This window comes from Lonchura striata, chromosome 4, assembly GCF_046129695.1.
Source record: "Lonchura striata isolate bLonStr1 chromosome 4, bLonStr1.mat, whole genome shotgun sequence".
Lineage (NCBI taxonomy): Eukaryota > Metazoa > Chordata > Aves > Passeriformes > Estrildidae > Lonchura > Lonchura striata.
The window spans coordinates 61,433,789-61,450,646 of NC_134606.1; the positions used below are offsets into that span (position 1 = coordinate 61,433,789).

Sequence of the window (16,858 nt, forward strand, 5' to 3'; positions counted from 1 at the left end):
TTTAAAAATAATAATATTTTTTTCTCCAGGAACAGATAAATTCTGCAAATTTTCAGCAATCTTCAGAGAAAATAATTTTCAATAAGTTATGTTTTTATTCCCACTATTATACAGCTTAAAAAATAAGGGTGTTTTTCCCCTCTGGTGATTTCATACCTAACATATTCCCACAGTTATCTAGCAATGATAATTTCACTAAGATTAATATAAGAAATGAAAAATATATTTATTCATATTTCATTTCCTGAATGTGCAGAACATATGGCTAAGTTTGCTGGTTTAAATCTCTGTCTGATAAGTCTTAGAGACAAAGGGTCTATTTAAAAGTTGTAAAGGAAACAATTGACACCAGAGAGTTTCCTGTAATAGAAGAGAGACTTCTCCCCAGTCACACTCAGCTAAGGGTCTGAATCAATAGTACAGGTTAACCCTCTTATCTTAGGCTTCCTCTTAAACTTTCATAAAAACCAGGTAAATTAGAGATAGATTTGGTCACACTGCATTTGAGTGCATTTCCCTGAACGTTTTTTTTTTCTATTAGTGTGCTGTCCTTGAAGTTGTCAGGGTACGTCTTGATGAACTTTTGGTATGTGAGAGTCAGAAAATATGCCATGGACAAACATATGCCTATATTTTTCTCTGTAAATTGTGTCAGTTTCCCAATTCTGACCTCAGGTAGACTGACTATGATACATATCACAGGGGACTAAGTGTTATTTGTAGTTGTGCAATAGTATAATCCAAGTAATAAAAGCACTACTCCTTTTATTTCCCCCTCCATCTTAAATTGGTAATGTGGTTATGACTTGCTGTCATGGAATGCTGTATGATTTGGACATATCCCTTCAAGATATTTTGCATTCATGGTAAGTGTGCCTTCCCTAGAGCAGTGTTATTTTCTCTTTTTATGCAATGGGATAAATTACATTGAGATGTGGACAATACAGTCAAATCCTCGCTCAAGAAACAGAAAAAAAATCATTTTTTCCCACTTTGATGGAAATTAAATGCTTTCAAAAGCTTATTTTATTTTAGAGTTAAATTATTCTTAACACCAGTGGTGATAAAAGACAGAGAATATCTTATGGGTGGCTATGTTTTCTCATCACCCAAATACCAAACCACAGATTATCCCTTCCAGACACAGAGCAAGCGCTGGAATTAGCAGACTTTCCTCTTGCCAGCTGTACACTTCTGTCCCTGCTCACTGATGACATTGAGTTCTAGGGCTAACTTTGAAAAGAAGGTGTTTGAAGTGTTTTTGTGTTTATTAATACTATGAGGAGACAGGTATCACATGCTGTTGCTTCAGTTCACCCTGCATTTCTCCTGTTAATGGATTCAGCTGAAGTTTTATGGATCTGATGATGCCTGATTGTAATTGACATAATGAGATTCATTCCCTGAGTGTAAAGTAGCTGGACTGTAATTAATCATGTGATAAGTAAGGATATGTGGTACATTTTGTGCTTGGGTTCTTAAAAATACAAAAGAATTGTATTTTTACAACTAGCTGCCAAACAAAAAGAATGAGATACAGTTTCTTTGGTTTTTAGGTGGCTCATGCACTTAGGTAGTGTCGAGCCAAAGAGTGGCAACTTCAGAACAGTGGAGGTTACTCAAAAGATCACAACATTCTTATGCTCTGACTGCATTTGTACACATTAAAGTTGCCTGCAAATGTAGCCTGAAATGCTCCTTGTGTGCAATCCCTGTAATTTTTAAACATGCTGAGTAAAGATTTTATTTAAAAGCATAAAGTAGTAGTTCCACCATAAGGAAGTATTTTACAAAGAAGCCCTTTGAAATTTAAATAAGATAGTCTTCTACCAAACAATCTCCACAGTTGCAGGGAGAAAAGGGCAGGTTTTATATTAAAAAAAAAATACAGGATTCACTATGGAAGGTAGTAAAGTGAAAATAGATTATTAACAACTGCTATATGTAGCCAGAGGAAAACCTTCCAGAAGAGCAATGGTCTGATTCCTTCTGACTACCAGCTCATCTGGAGGAAGAATGTGGGACTGGGAGTCAAAGCTTTACACCAAGTCAGTACTTTGTCCCAAGTTTCCTGCATAACTCTGAATATATCAAGCCATGGCTCAGCTTTTCCTTCTTTGAAATATGGATAATTTTACCCTTGTGAGTGAGATTTAGCAAATCCTGTATAGCCACCTGCTTTGAAATCTTCAAGAGGCAGGAGTTAGAGATGCCAAAATATTATCAGGCATACATAAAAATATATAATTAGGATTATAAAGGCAGAATTGAAAATTAAACAATTCATTAACACTTCACCCCAACTGTCAAGTGTTTCCTTCACAGGGATTAAAGGATGACATGTCTCTGAGAAGTGAGAAACTTTTCCAAGGGTGTGTTTCTGTTACAAATTGTTTCCTGTCTTTGCTTGCTCCAAAAGTAATTTATGGCCAGGAGATACTAAAGAAATTTCTCATTGGGGCTAATAACTTTTAGAAAATCTGTTTATGTTTCAAGTTGTGGCAATACATAGTACAAACGCAGCATGAGGAAGACTGTTCCTCACACTGCTCCATCTGCTTCACACTTCAAAAATACTTTCCAGTCAACAAAGCAGTAAAACACTATTAAGAGAAGCAGTGTGACACAACTAAATGGAAGTTGGAAATAATTGTCCAAAAATTATTACATAATTCTATCAATAAATATAATTTTTTAAATCACCAAAGTGTGAAACTTTCACAAGCTGTTCACATGCAATTCTCACGGAAGTCAGCTAGAGTGGCTGCCCTATATATTCCTGGAGATAAAATTTATCAGGATGAAGGGATGCCACTGACTGTGGGAGTAGCTATCTTCAAAAGTATCTCTTTATTTTAAAAAGACATTTTATTTAAAATCCATGAGAGCAAAGCTAATTGATACTGACTTAAAAAAAAAAAAAAAAAAAAAAAAAAAAAAAAAAAGTAAAATTACCATGAAAGCAATTAAGAAAGAAAGGTAAAATCCTGAAAAAATGTTTGCCCAAATGCAAAACCACATACTTATTATCACTTATTATTCCAATAAAATTAAAAGCAATCCACTTCAGTGGGTGCAACTTTTTGAAAAGGTTAACTTCTAGGGTGGAACTCAGTCCCTTCAGTATGACAAAATAGCATTTTATCTAGTCAAACCAAACTTATCTTCAGCTATCCCAGCACATAATTTTTAAAAGCACAGTTTTGTACAATAGCATTAAAGAAGTATACTAAAATAATTCTTATTATTGCATAAGACACAAGACAGCTTTTTGGTTAAATTAGTTCACAGCTTTTTACGGCAAATGTGAATAGAAATATAAATTACAATATAAATTACAATTATGATTTTGTAGTAATTACAATTACTACAAAGAGAAGTAGGTGTCACAGTAATTGTTACTTACAGGCAAATGTCACTGTAGCTTCAATGCAAACTGGACTAATTCCACAGATCTCAAGGGAATTACCCTGCAACAATTCTGGTGGAACTCCTGTAGAGAATGATACCCTTAAGTGATTTACAGACAGGCAGAAGAGATTTTTATGAATATGAAAATAAATTCAAGCAGCGTTACAGTGAGTAAAATATTCCCATGTTATCAGATATATTTTCTTACTTATAGTTTCTTCTGACTCTTTGGTAGCTTCCTTAGTAGTTTATACAGGGATTCTACTTCTTTAATTCTATGTTTCTGTCACTAAGTTCTCCTAGAGTCTATCTTCAAACTTTTTTTTGCTGGTTTTCCAAAGCATTTAATGACTCAACAAAATGTTTGCATCAGTCAATCTTATTATTATCTCTTCATCCATAGATATTTTTACCTTTACTGAAATATTTTATCACCTGTAATGTCAGACATTTGTATATGTACCTTTGCTACTAGGAAATGCAAGGACCCTGGTATTGCCTCTGTAAAGATAGCACTGGGAACACTTAAAAATCATGAAGAAAATATTGAGCACAATTTTCCTGACTCAAGAGTTCATTACACTGTTTCTACAACCTGTGTCCCTGAGTGAATGCTATTCATGACAGAAACTGAAAAAAAATCTTAAAATGTCAACAATCAGTGGTAAAATTTAGGAAAAAGAGGGTTGAGTTATGTTAATTTGGTTTGCTAAGTTTTACTGGGTTTACTACCTTTTAAAGGAAAGCACTGCAATTACTATATTCAGTTCCCATCCCTTCCAGTTAGCTTTAAGATCACCCATCTGAATATGCACATATTTGCTAGTCAAAAATAGCAAAATCATGCAATTCTTAAAGATTAATATGAACAACTTAGTTCCCAGTCATTTCTGTCACCTTAACAAAGTGGGATTTAATCAAGCAGAAAAAATTCACGTGTGTAGCCTGAAGAATTCTAGCAGCTCAGGAAGTGTAATAAAGCCATGCACACACTGTAAATGCTGGAAGTACGTGTTGGATTGTTTGCCTGCAGACAGCCACCTACTGAAACTATCATTGTGCAACTTTCCTTGCATGAAACCAAACCCAAAAAAATAACAGATGGCCCCCAAATCACAGAATTCACCACTAGATAAGCAGTATTTCTTGTTGACCTGTGAGTACTGAAGATCATGGCTGAATACAAAGCTGTTATTTGTACAAGTCACTCCTGCTCTGTTTGAGGGAACTATGCAGCTCTCGCCTTGCTCAGCAGAAGTTGTGCTATCACTTGCACACAGGATGATGCCAAGTTGCATTGCAGCAAGAGGAATGAATAGGTTGAAGACAAACACAATGCTTGCAGATGCTGTAGGGCGACAACAGAATAGTCAAAATTTACAATGCCTGGCCTTTACAATATGGTCAGCAGAGAGTCATCAATTATAGAATTATGGAAATAATAGAAACAATACAATTTTGGAAAAAAAAAAATCTTTTTTCTCTGTGCCCCCCTGTGCCTCTGGCAACTTGTCTAGACTTTGGTCTGTCCCTCCATACAATCTAGCTGCTGTTGATGTGAGAGCCTTTTCTTCCAAACAGGCTGCGGTCTGGGACAGCCTTTGTGTATTCCTCAGCCTTGGTGACCCTTCATCTCATTTCAGATCTCAGATGAAAACAAGTCCTTTTCTCCTACTCTCCCTAGACATTTTAATGTCTCTCTTCCGCTGCTCTGATTTAACTCTTCACTGTAATATTCCTAAACAAAACCTTCATTAAGTTAGACTCCAAAGTTAAATGCAGAGAGGACCAGTTTGAACAAGTAGTTTCTGTCTGGGCAAGATTGTTCTCTACTGTATATTTACTATTATTTCAACCAGTCTGGTTTTAAGTATCTGGAGCTAATTGGCTCCTGTAAATTAGATTTTCTTGAAGATTATCCTGTAAGTCTTGATGTAAGAACTTCCCTAGTAAACTTCTTATTTTTTTTTTTAAACAAGATACCAATAATCCCAAATATATCTCAGGCTTCTTTTTTGCAACAGTACTGATATAGGGCCAACAGGAGTACTGCAGACTTCACTGGCACTAGCTGCCAAAGTTTGGACACCACTTGTTCTGTACTTTTTGAAAATGAGGTCCCCATTTGTGCACCAAAACAGGGAAACACCCAAAATTAATTGTCGCTTTTGAAAATCCCAGGCAGTCACTTTACTGTCTTAATATTTCCCAGAGATTTAATCTTTGTGGTAGCTATTTGCTTTTGCTCTTTCTTTCTCAGCCACTCATGTAATTTTGTTAGGATCTTTAAGATAATGTAAATACAACACCAAATACAGACAAACAGAAGGTGCTTTGTGGGCCAAATGTGTCAGATGCACCTATGTTGGGCTTTTTTCCTTTTATCTTTGTTTTTTTTGATGACTTTCATTAGTTGCAGAGTATGAAATGTCAGACTTTGTCTCCCTCTAAACTGACCTTTACATGTACACTGCAGCAGGCCACACAATTTTTGGTTGAGCTTAAGGGATGATTCTGTCCAGTTTATGTACAGGTTTTGTCCTAATACACAGTTGAGGTGTGGCCAGACATGAATCCCAAACCAGGAACTTGGAGATGCTCTTGAATCTCCCAGTTTAGGCATAGAGACCCAACTTTTTATTAAGGAAGTTTCAACATGAACATGAACAGTAGATATTGTGAATTGGCTCCTTTTTTTCTTCAATCTCAAGTAAAGTTGCACTACATTAAACGTAAGCTATAAGTAAATGATGCAAGATGTTGATGGTGAAGTAATTGGAGGACATTTATTTGCCAGACAATCTCTTCAGAGGAAAATGTAATGTTTGCAACTCTGGTTAGCATGGAAAATTCCTCGGAGCTGCTAAGGAAAAAGTCACACTCAGGAATCTCTTAGGTGCTGGAATGTCAATCTTTGCAGTGAATGTGTTGTGTTCACAACAAATCCAGAAGCACTGCACTGACAAAAGCCATTTCATTTTCCCACAGTGGAGGCATTCCAAGGCATCAGTCTTTGTGCACAACATGCCATGTCTTTCTTCTAGTCGGTGATGTAAGAAGTTTCTAAAGTTATGGCAATGTTTCCCATACATTTGCATCCCTGTAAAATGCACAGTAGGTGAAGATGGTAATTATATTTTTCATTGATCCTAAGCTCCAAGTTTCCTTGTTGAAGATGTTTAATTAAGAATATAATCAAATAGTCTAATGAGATAATTGTTAAGGCATTCACATACATTTGACAAGGCCAAGGAAAATGTTGTCCCAAACAGATGCTCATTAGGAGAATGAAGAACAAGGAAATAGATCTTCTTTTGAGGAAAGTAAATGACACTCAAATTTAGTCTTTTAAGAGAGATGACTCTCTGGGGAAGAGACTTCTATATTCAGAGGCGTATTCTAGTACAAGTATACAATATTGCCTGATTATGTAGGTTGGGTTTTAACACACCCCCAAGTCCTGCTTCTGTCATTCTGTTTCCTTGAGTTAAAAATGCAGCTTTACAAAAAATCATATTCCTACAAAGAATTCTTTCTGTGGCCTACCTTCAAGTGAAGACAGAATATATAGCGGCATGGCTTAGGTCCACTATGAATTGATCTGAAGTGTGAAAGCCGAGTTTTAAGATAAAATCTATTACAGATCATAAACACCTATTAAAATTTCTCTTTCAGTGAGACACTGACCTCTAGAAAGAGGAGGTGCCATAGACTGTACAAATGTACAGGGACCAAAATGAACTCCTTTTGGAAATGTGAATACCAATATAGTCAGTTCACCTTAAAATGTAAGTAGATAGTTATCAACTTAAAGAACTTGTATTACAAGAAAATTATATTTAAATTACATAACTAACAGCCTCTCAGATAGCTGTAGCCTCTTCCTATGTAAATTAGTTTTACTACTCAGCTTTATTTTTGTTATGAGTTACACAGAGTCCCTGACACTATTAGTTATGGCAGACTGACTTTTATGCTGAGTCCTTAATACTTTAGTTAATACAAAGCAATTGGTATTTTGCTAGGAAACAGTTACAGTCAAACACTTTTGTTTACTCTAAAGCAATTGTTTTCACAATTTTTAATTTTTTTTTTTTTTTCCAAACAGAATAACTCGTCCAGACTATCATTCTGAAAGTTCATTTTCGCACAGCCCAAATTTGGGGGCACATCTCTGGTGGCATTATTCTTTGTGACTAAAAGTGCTATTTCGTGACAATTTTGTTCTGCAGCTTGGCTCCACAAAGGATGGAGCTACTACAAAAACTCCAGAGGAACTCACCGGGGAAGCTCCAACCGCACTGCATAAGTGGGCAGTGGGTTCCCACAGTGGATTTTGCATTCGAAGTGGAAAAACACTCCTTAATTTAAAAAAATTACATATACAACCCCCCCAACTTTTCACCTCATTAAGTGGCCCTTTCCCTCACGAAAGCTATAAACAATCGGCTGTGTTTGAAAGCTTTGCCATTAAGGCTTTGCTCAAATTTGCGGACCAAGACTTTTCAGCTGAAGAGCCAAGGTCTAGGAGAAGCCAGATCATCCCCGAGGAAAAAAAAAAAAAAAAAAAAAAGAAAACAAAACCAAAAAAGCGCCTTTGGGGCCAAGAGCAGGGCTGAAGTTTGCCCCCAGGAGAGCCAAGTCCCGAGCCAAGCCGCTGTGGAGCTGCGGCCGGAGCCTGCGGGCGGGAAGGGGCCGGGGCCGCTGGGGCGCGGAGGGAGCGGGCGGGGCCGGGCGTGTGTCAGCATCTTCCCCGCCGCCCCGGGGGCGGGAGGGAGAGAGAGAAGGGAGAGGGAAGGCAGTGAGAGAGAGGGAGGGCGGGCGGGCAGGCGCGGCTCGGGGGCGGAGGGCGGTGCCGCCCGCCTCCCCGCGCTGCTGGCGGCCCCGAGGGGCAGCGACCGGCGGAGCGGAGCGGGCAGCGGGAGCGCCGGGCCGGCGGGGCCAGGCGGCCGCGGTGCGTACCGCAGGTACCGGGGCACCGGCTGGGGCGGCTGCGGGCCGGCCGGGCACGGCGGGAGGCAGGGAGGGAATGCGGAGGGAAGGAGGGAGCCGCGGGGCGGGGAGCGCCGCCGCTCCCGCCCTCTCCGCGCCGGGTCCGGCGGCGGCGGGGCGGAGATGCTGCTCCGCGCTCCCAGCGCAGCCCTGCGCGGCCGCTCCGGGCGCAGCTCCGCGCGGCTCGGCTCCGTCGCCGCCCTGCGAGCGCGGTAGGTGCGCGGCGGCCATCCCGGCGGCGGCCTCCGCCGAGCGGGGCTTTCCCGGAGGGATGGGGTTCTGCCGGAGGGATGGCCGCCGGTGGGCGTGTGAGCGCCTTCTTTGGTTCTCGGATCGCGGCGGGGTGGGAGAGAGGTGAAGAAAGGCCGCGCGCAGCGGCGGGGGATGTTGGTGTTCCCGCCGGGATTTGCAGCCCGCGTCCCGTGGAGTCGGGCTGGGCGCTCGGCAGCTGCAGGACCACGCTCTGCCGGCCGGGAAGGGTTCGGGTTTGTCTGCGCCAGCCAAACAAAGCGGCCCCCGCAGCCCTCGGACTTGTTAACAGAGAGGAAACTTTTTCCTCATTAACGTTTTTGGAAGAGTAGAAATGAAGGATAAATCTGTTGGCCGGTGATGAGAAATAGCGTAGGTTTCATTGGCTTTTTATCTCCTAACAATCGACACCTCCGCAGACCGCAGGATAATCTCTCTCATATTCTAGATTGTGTCATTCTCTTTAAATTGCATGTTTAAAACAACAAAGGCAGTGACTTCATAGGGAACCGCCAGGAGCTGTTCCGTACCCCTCCTGTTTACTGGGGAAACATTTGGGAACCGGTTTGGTTTTGTAGGTAGAATCACAAGTAAATATAGGACATGGAAACTGTAAGGTTGGTTGCAGGTAATCTGTGTCTAGCCATCTTATTAAGGTGTGAGTTTGGAGAGGGGAATATGAAAGTCTTTGCATGTGGAACTAGCTGGGGCAGTAACCATGATCAGTTCCCGAAACCTTTTCAGGGAAGAGGACGTGTTTTGTGAAACTGTGCAGCGAAACTGGGTCAGAATGCACAGGCATTTTCCCGAGGGTTGAACCTCATGTGAGAAAGCTGGAATATATATATTCCGAGGTGTCATGACTCCCAGGTCATTAGTGTGGGCTCAGGTCGGTGAGGTGATGACGTTGAGTGCCCACTGCAGAGCAGGACTGCTGTCACTGTTCACATTGGAGCATCAGGCCTCTGAACGCTGCCTGTGCGAGTCTGTCTTTGGATGGCCAGAAATAGGATCTAAAAACATATCTGCAAGAGTTAGAATCAGCCACGATAGAGGTACAAATGAGAAAACAAACAGTGTGGATCTTGTGCAAGAACTACGGATGAGGAAAGAGTAAATCTAGTCAGAGGATCTTTTGGTAGTGCAGTTACAACAGAATTTGCTACCACTCCTGGTGCTATCAATTGGACATATCTGTTCTGCTTTCACATGCAGCAGATGTGTTTCACTCGGAGTGTCTTTTTTTACCTGCCAACAAGTGTGTCTTTCCATTAACAGTTCTAGAATTTAAGCAGTAATTTAAGGAAAGAAGAGAATGACAGCAAGAAAGAGAAAAAAAGATACTTTATTATCTTTTAAAGATACCTTATTACTCATTTTTAAACTAACAACCCTGTTTGGTGAGTGGAAAGGCATATAACGTATTCCTTCCATAATGGGACTTTTTTATTTCTTTTGCTGTATGTGATAAAAATTATTAGATCAGGATCTATTATTTAGATCAGGGTTTTTGTATTGATTTTTTTCCTAATCAGTGTGGTTGTTTGTTGGGTTTTTTTTTAAGTTGAAGGTACAGTCAAAGTAAAGATTTTTGAATATACCAGATGTAAAAGGAGACAGGTTGTTTCACAGGGTGTTGTTCTAACTGCTTAATTAAAAAAAAAAATCCTCTTATTTCCATGACTGTTGTTGAGTGGAATTGATGGCTGTGAGCTCTACAGGCTCAAGGGTGTTTGAGTGGATGAAGAGTGAGGAAGTACCTGTATGAAAAGATTGGGCAGAATGTTAAAGCGTGAGTCCGCTGTGTGCATTTTCACCAGGATAAAAGAGCCTGGTGAAAAGATGTGACCCAATAGTCTATTTACAGCTTCAGAGGCCTTTGAAAGTAAAAACGGACTGTGTGGATGAGTGGTAAATAACCACTGTGACTGGTCATCATGACCAGTGATAACTTGTGCACAGCATTTTAACTTGTGCGAAGAATTGTCATTTTCAGTGCCTTGAAGGGAAGACTCCTAGGAAGGGGAGGAGATTGCATTCCTGGGAGTGGGAAGCTACCAGGGTTTAAATGTTACCTGTTCTGGTGGCAGGAAATTGTAGTGTCTCTGCTTTTTTTTTTCATTTATGTTGGGATTTTTTCAGCCACATGGTTTGTACAGACTGACTATCACAGAGAAGGCCTGAAAGTAAAAATGCAGTCTTTTAGCTGTTCACTTCTTAAAGAGCACAGCAGGTCAAATATTTTTATTTTTACATCTGGAACAGAAATTATTTGGCACATAGCTATTTTTCTCCCAACCAAATGCAGGTGTGAACAATAATAATTAGTGGTTGCATGGTACAATAAATCTTCAAAGTGCCTTCAAATCTTAATCAGCAAACCTTAATAGCATGCTATTCCTGCAAGGGAGGCAAGTAATTAGATAAAATGAGACTGGGCAGACTCTTAAATGGAGTTTATTGTTGAAGCGCCTGTCGGTTTCACAAAGCTCTTCTTTATCACTGAGGTCGCTGAATGCTGCCATACTTAAATGGCTTCAAATATTTATATGTTGAAATACACGACATTATGGCCCAGAGGGCCTTGTTAATATTGACATTCTCTTGTTCAAAGATCTTCACAGTGAAGGAGACCTTGCACTCAAGAGCCTATGTAGTGGTTGTTCCAGAGCACCTGTGAAGACTTATTAACCTGAAAAAGAGTAAGGTCAGCTCTTCAAGGTGAATGATTTTCTTTGGAAGAGCTTTCTAGTTTACTTGTGTGACATGCGTAGAACCTTTAGTCCACCAATGGTGAAACACAAAAGTGATTTTGCAAGTAGTTTCTTAAACCTGCATTAACATTAAGTATTGCATTTTTTGAAGGAGTGTTGGTTATCAGCTCAGCAGTCTGTCAATTTTTTTTCCTCTGCTTACAGAAAAAAATTGGCTGGAATTTTACTGTTTCAAAGTGAGCTACTCAGACTAAAAGATTGAAAAGCAAGTCTTGGTGTAGGGTGTCATGGTGCAGAAAATATTTGTAAGCAGTTGCCCCAAGCTGTTTCTTACCATGGGACAAGCGTGGATGGAAAGCTGTGCATACCAGGCCAAGTTAATGTTGTATGTCGCCAGTTAACTATTAATGAAATCTGTGCATCTGTAAAGAAGGGTGGAACTTCTGAAAGAAGTGTTTCCCAGCCCCACCTCCTCCTGAAGTACAGAGAAGGAAGCTGGCATTTACAGATGGGAAGGGCACAAGGCGACTCTTTGGTGCCATTTTTATTTCATCTGGGCTTCTCTTTCTCCTATGCCACTTAAATACCTGGTGAGGAACCAGGCATATTCTTTGTGCATCATTATCTATCAAAATGCTCTCATAAAAGGCAATTAATTGAGTAGGTTGCCTTGGGACAATGATATGTATGCCCTGTGAATTTGAAATCCAATTGGTTAGGCTAGAGATCTGCTCCAGTTGTGACACTGTAGAAGTGATGTGGGAAGGCTTTGTTCTCAGGGTGTCATCTGTCCTTTATCTTCTGTGTGTAAATTTAATATGCCACAGAAATGTCTGCAAGTATTATGTCAAGAGTTAAAGGAGACCTGGTATTAAAGCTGCCGATTTTTGATTGCTGGTGTTTTTAGGAAATACTGTAGTTTTGCGGGATGTTGAGTATTATTAAGGATTTGCAGGTGGTAAGGTAATTAATGTCAGATTTAGGACTAGGTGCTGTGTTAGCTCCTGGTTCCTGTTTCAAAGAATTGGTCATTAAATTAGGTGAGATGGGGCACTTGGAAAAGAGACAAAAGCTTTATCTCCTGCTTTGCAGCTTAAATTAAAGCTTGGGGAGAAGGACTGACTGACCTAAAAATGATGAACATTTAAGTGCATAAGTTTGAACACAAACCTCTTAATGAACTAATCTGATGCTGTCAAAAACATCATGCTTTTTTAGAAGACTTTGAGACTTTTAATTTATGTGTGCTTCTGCCTTGTCAGCAGGTCTCTGGGGTATCATGGTTTCTTTATCCAACTCTGGCTAAGTTTTTGTGTGTGTGTTTTTTGGAGGTTGTCTTCATAAAGAGCATTTGTCTGTGTCTGTGGGAGAAATATGGGCGGGAACATTCTCTAGAGCTAGCTGAATTTTTGAAAGTGAATCTGAAAATGGCTTTCATGTGGTGTTGACATCTTCTCTGAATATTTCTATCTAGTGTGGGTACTTGGCTTCAGGCATGTGCAGAGAGGTACACTGGAAATGGTCTATATGAAATCTGGTTTATTTAGAAAAGTAGATCTGGAGCTGGAAGTCTTTATGGGTGACTTTTCTTGAATAACACTGTTGCAGGTGACATATTTGTGCTGTAAGCTTGAAATTGATGCTGAGCTTGTTAGGAAACACTCCTGTTTATTTCTCAAGTAAAAGAACTTAAGCTTTTTCCTATCAGACTTTTCCTTGAAAGCCAATTTTGTTTGTTGAGGGGAGAAGAAGGCTGTTAGAGCATAAAAGTTCCTGATTTTTTGATGTGCTTTTGATCATAGAGAAAGCTGGAAAAATCAGTGGAAATACCAGGTTCTTGTGTGTTTCACATCCAGTTTGACAGCAGCTGTTAAAGTTTTTTTGGCTACATCTGTATATGTATACAGGTGCAGCTGATGACAGTAATCTTTCAGGCACACTCCAGGAGATCCTTGTTGCATTTTTTTGTTGACTTAAATGCTGTTTCAGGATTAGCATTGGAAGGCATAAAGATTTGTTAATGTAAATTTTTGAGGTAAAATTGCATGCTTGGAGAGGGAAGCTTCTCTGAGTCTCATGTCCATTCTATAGTCTGTCTGTCTTTACTTTTATTCATGTCACAGCCAGTGTTGTAATCATGTAGTTAGCAGGCCCTCAAAACCTGATAAAGAAGGTTTAGAAAGAAAAAGTTTAGAAAACCTTTTAGAAGGTTAGAGAAAAAAACCCAAGGAACTGAGTGCAAAGGTTTTCCAAGTTATTGCCGAGTACAGACAGAACAGAGTTTATCTCACAATCTCTAGGGGTATAGACACTCTCATTTGCAGCTCCTTTTTGCACAGGGGAATTGGTTCCCAGTGATTAATTTTATGCTTCAGATAAGGATTTTTCCCTTTTAATATTAATTTCTTCAGCACCTCAATAGCATGGGCATATTGCACTGTGTTTTTTCCATGAATGACTATACATGGAGGGAATAAAAACCCACCCCGATAAACCTGTGACGCACATGGTTCCAGGGCTTTCTTAGGGTCACCAAGGAAAGGTAATGGGACTTGACTCATAAAACCTTGTTGACTTTACCTTGTAGAACACTGTTGTTGAAATATTAACTACCAAATTTCAAACTTGTAAGCAACCTTATTTAGTGTTGAAATGTGTTCTATCTTTCTTGTTGGGACTGTTGACTTTTTCTTCTAACCACTTCTATATATTGCTATTTTAAAAAATGAAACGGACTAAAGACAGAGCTAAATTAAAGTCTGGAACTTCAGTTGCTAGAAATAGTTATGCTTCCTGGCAAAGTCATGCCTGGTTTAAATGGTGATAGATTTGGACTTGGATATTGCCTTAAGCAATAGAGGGGTAAAAAAATGAAGCATGTGGATATTTAACCACGTCATGCATTGATAGTCTAACTTTTCTACCTAGTTCGCTTATCAGGGTATCAGTGCTGTAAAACATCTTGCTGAGTTTTCTTCTCTCACCACAATTCATCAAGGGCCAGCATTGTTATTACTGATTTTACCCATATCTCTCTTCACTGAATTTAGTTTTTCAACAGAGAAAAGATAGAGAAGGGAAATGGAGCAGAAGGTTTGCCTTTTAGTACCTTTACTGTAAAATCAGAAATCCCCTCCTAGTGCTTAGGATTATGACCACTGGAATAATAGCTCTCTTTTTTCAAGTTAATGCAAAAGTTCCATTTTCCTTCAATGGATTAACTTGGGAGTTTGAATCCCAGGCAAGCAAATGGTTAATGGGATGGTCCAAGTGTTGCTTTTATGCTTTGCTTTTTAATGTCAGTGAGGAACAGCACACGTGTTGCTTGGAGAGACATCTCTGTAGTATGTGTCACTGACTGGACAATTGTGTGGTTAAGTTTATGTGGAGCTATCCTTCCAGCAGCCTAATTAAAGACTGTGTGTAACTTCCTTAAATGGGATACTTCAACAGGTGATAAGTACTGGTTTCTTCTTCGGAGGATTTGTTATGGTATGTCTTTCAAGTGCCTTAGTGTGTTTTAACTATTTTTCAGTGATTGAGGTGCATTTTCTGGTTTGTTCTTCTGAAGCCAGTTTGCTTTCATCTTCTGTAAGTCTTGAAATTGGACTTCTTCACATAAATTTGATATTTAGGAAAGAAGAGTACTGCCTGCATTCTGAGCGTATGCATGCATTATGCAGAGATTTACTTGTTAATAAACTCCCTGTGCACTTTTTGCTAAAGGATTTACCTTGGGTAGGTTTCTAGGAGGAAAGAGATTCTGTCCAGCCTTCACAGACTCTGTATTTTAGAATTTTCATGTATCTTCAATCATCTTTTGTGTTCTTAGACCAGTGCCTTGCACCTGAATGGCTTTCCTCTTAACCATTAGGGGCAGAGCTTCAGAAACATTTGCACAAAAATTCAGCTTATTAATTAGTGTTAAAAACCTGTACAGAAAGTGGCAACAAAAAATAATAGCACAGCTAATGAATCCACTGAAATATTAGAAAAGAAAATGTTGCAGTCTAGGGAAAACTTAAATTTTGATGATATTTTTCCATTAAAATAACTTTGACACTTAATGCTTCGTGTCTGAATTGATACACCCTGAAGAATGATGAGGCTTTCCCTACTAACTTCACTGGAAATTTGAGTGGGATGAAAATGGAGTGCAAATGCTATTGACATCCTTATTGATACATAACATCGCAGGAGACAATGCAATATAAGTCTGTATGTCCATAAATTAACAGTGCTCTGTACAAGAAGAGCAGCGCTGACTGTCAAATGGAAAAGGATGAAATTATTTTACAAGGTAGCAAGAATACCTGTACAGCACCTGGAAAATTTTGACCTAGAAGGTCTAGCTTGTGAAAACTGCTAGAAAACCATTATCTTTTGGATGAGCACACAGTCTGGAACAAAAGGAAGGTGGAGCAAAAGAGTGGGGGGAGAAAGAAAGGCTTGGACTCATTCAAGATGTACTGGGACACCTTCAGTTCCCTCTAGTTCAGATTTATGGGCTTTGCAAGAATGTCCTTATCTCATGTGCTGGTGGTGGAGGCTTCTGTGAGCTGAGGTTTCTTCCTCGTAAGGATCGGGATGGGTTTTCAGGCATTCATAGCTGCAAGTACTTTTGGTGTTCCCAGTTTAGTGGTTATGTTTAAGGTCTTCAAGGGTTAATAATAATCTGATTTCTATCTTGTGTTTTTTTTTTTTTTTTGGGGGGGGGGGTTGGTTTGGTTTTTTTGTTGTTGTTTTTTTGTTTTTTGGGTTTTTTTGTTTTCTTGGTTTATTGTAGGTATTTTAGAACTATTTATCCTCTCACCCCTTTTTTTTTGTAGTGTTGTTCAGACTCTGAAAATCAGAAGTTTGTCTGGGAAGTCTTGTTACAGTGATCTATTTAATACAATTTGCAAGAAATATATGCTATGAGGTTTTTTAGGAACCCCAAATTTTAGATTTAGTTTTCCTGAAAGAGGTTCCTTCTGATGCTATAATCTGACAATGCTTAGCAATCAAGCTAATAGTAAAGAACCTTAAATTTTGAACAGATTCTTTTTTCAGTGTGTCTTGTCATTGAATCCCTTGAATGACCTTAATAAAGAATTTAAAGATTATCTGATTATAAAAGATTTGCTAGCTGGCAGTGCTGAAAGTTTGTTTCATCAAAAATATAGACTCATTTATTGAGTGGCTTTGCAGTTAGGTTATCGCATGTGTGGAACAGCCAAATCAGCCTGGAGCTTTAAGCACATGGGCTAACACATAGAACTGAATTACTGAAATAGCTGTGTAAAGCTCCTTTATATCAATTTAAAATGTGTGTGCTCACCATGATTGGCAAAAGACTTGGGTGTTTCAGAAATGTAATGCATTATAAAAATTGTCCTTTTTTTAAAATGACTCTTGTTTTTATAGGTTTTCTGGTACTACTGTATCACATTAGTTTGTTTCAGTCTATTGGCAAACAGTTTTGGTAAGAATAATTTTTCTGTTTTTCCTTG

At 39.3% G+C, this 16,858-nt stretch overlaps 1 protein-coding gene across 4 annotated transcripts in view; it reads left to right on the top strand.

Moving 5' to 3' along the window:
* The first annotated feature begins 8,284 nt into the window (after nucleotides 1-8,284).
* The window catches only part of PTPN13 (protein tyrosine phosphatase non-receptor type 13), a 112,452-nt gene continuing 103,878 nt past the window's right edge, over nucleotides 8,285-16,858 (top strand). For 2 of the 4 annotated variants that reach the window (XM_021549295.2, XM_077783004.1), the window contains exon 1: nucleotides 8,285-8,365. The gene's annotated coding sequence lies outside the window, so the exon portion shown is untranslated. Of the gene's footprint in view, nucleotides 8,379-8,509; nucleotides 8,616-16,858 lie in introns of those variants that run through there. The other 2 variants (XM_021549296.2, XM_021549293.2) reach the window with 2 other exon arrangements.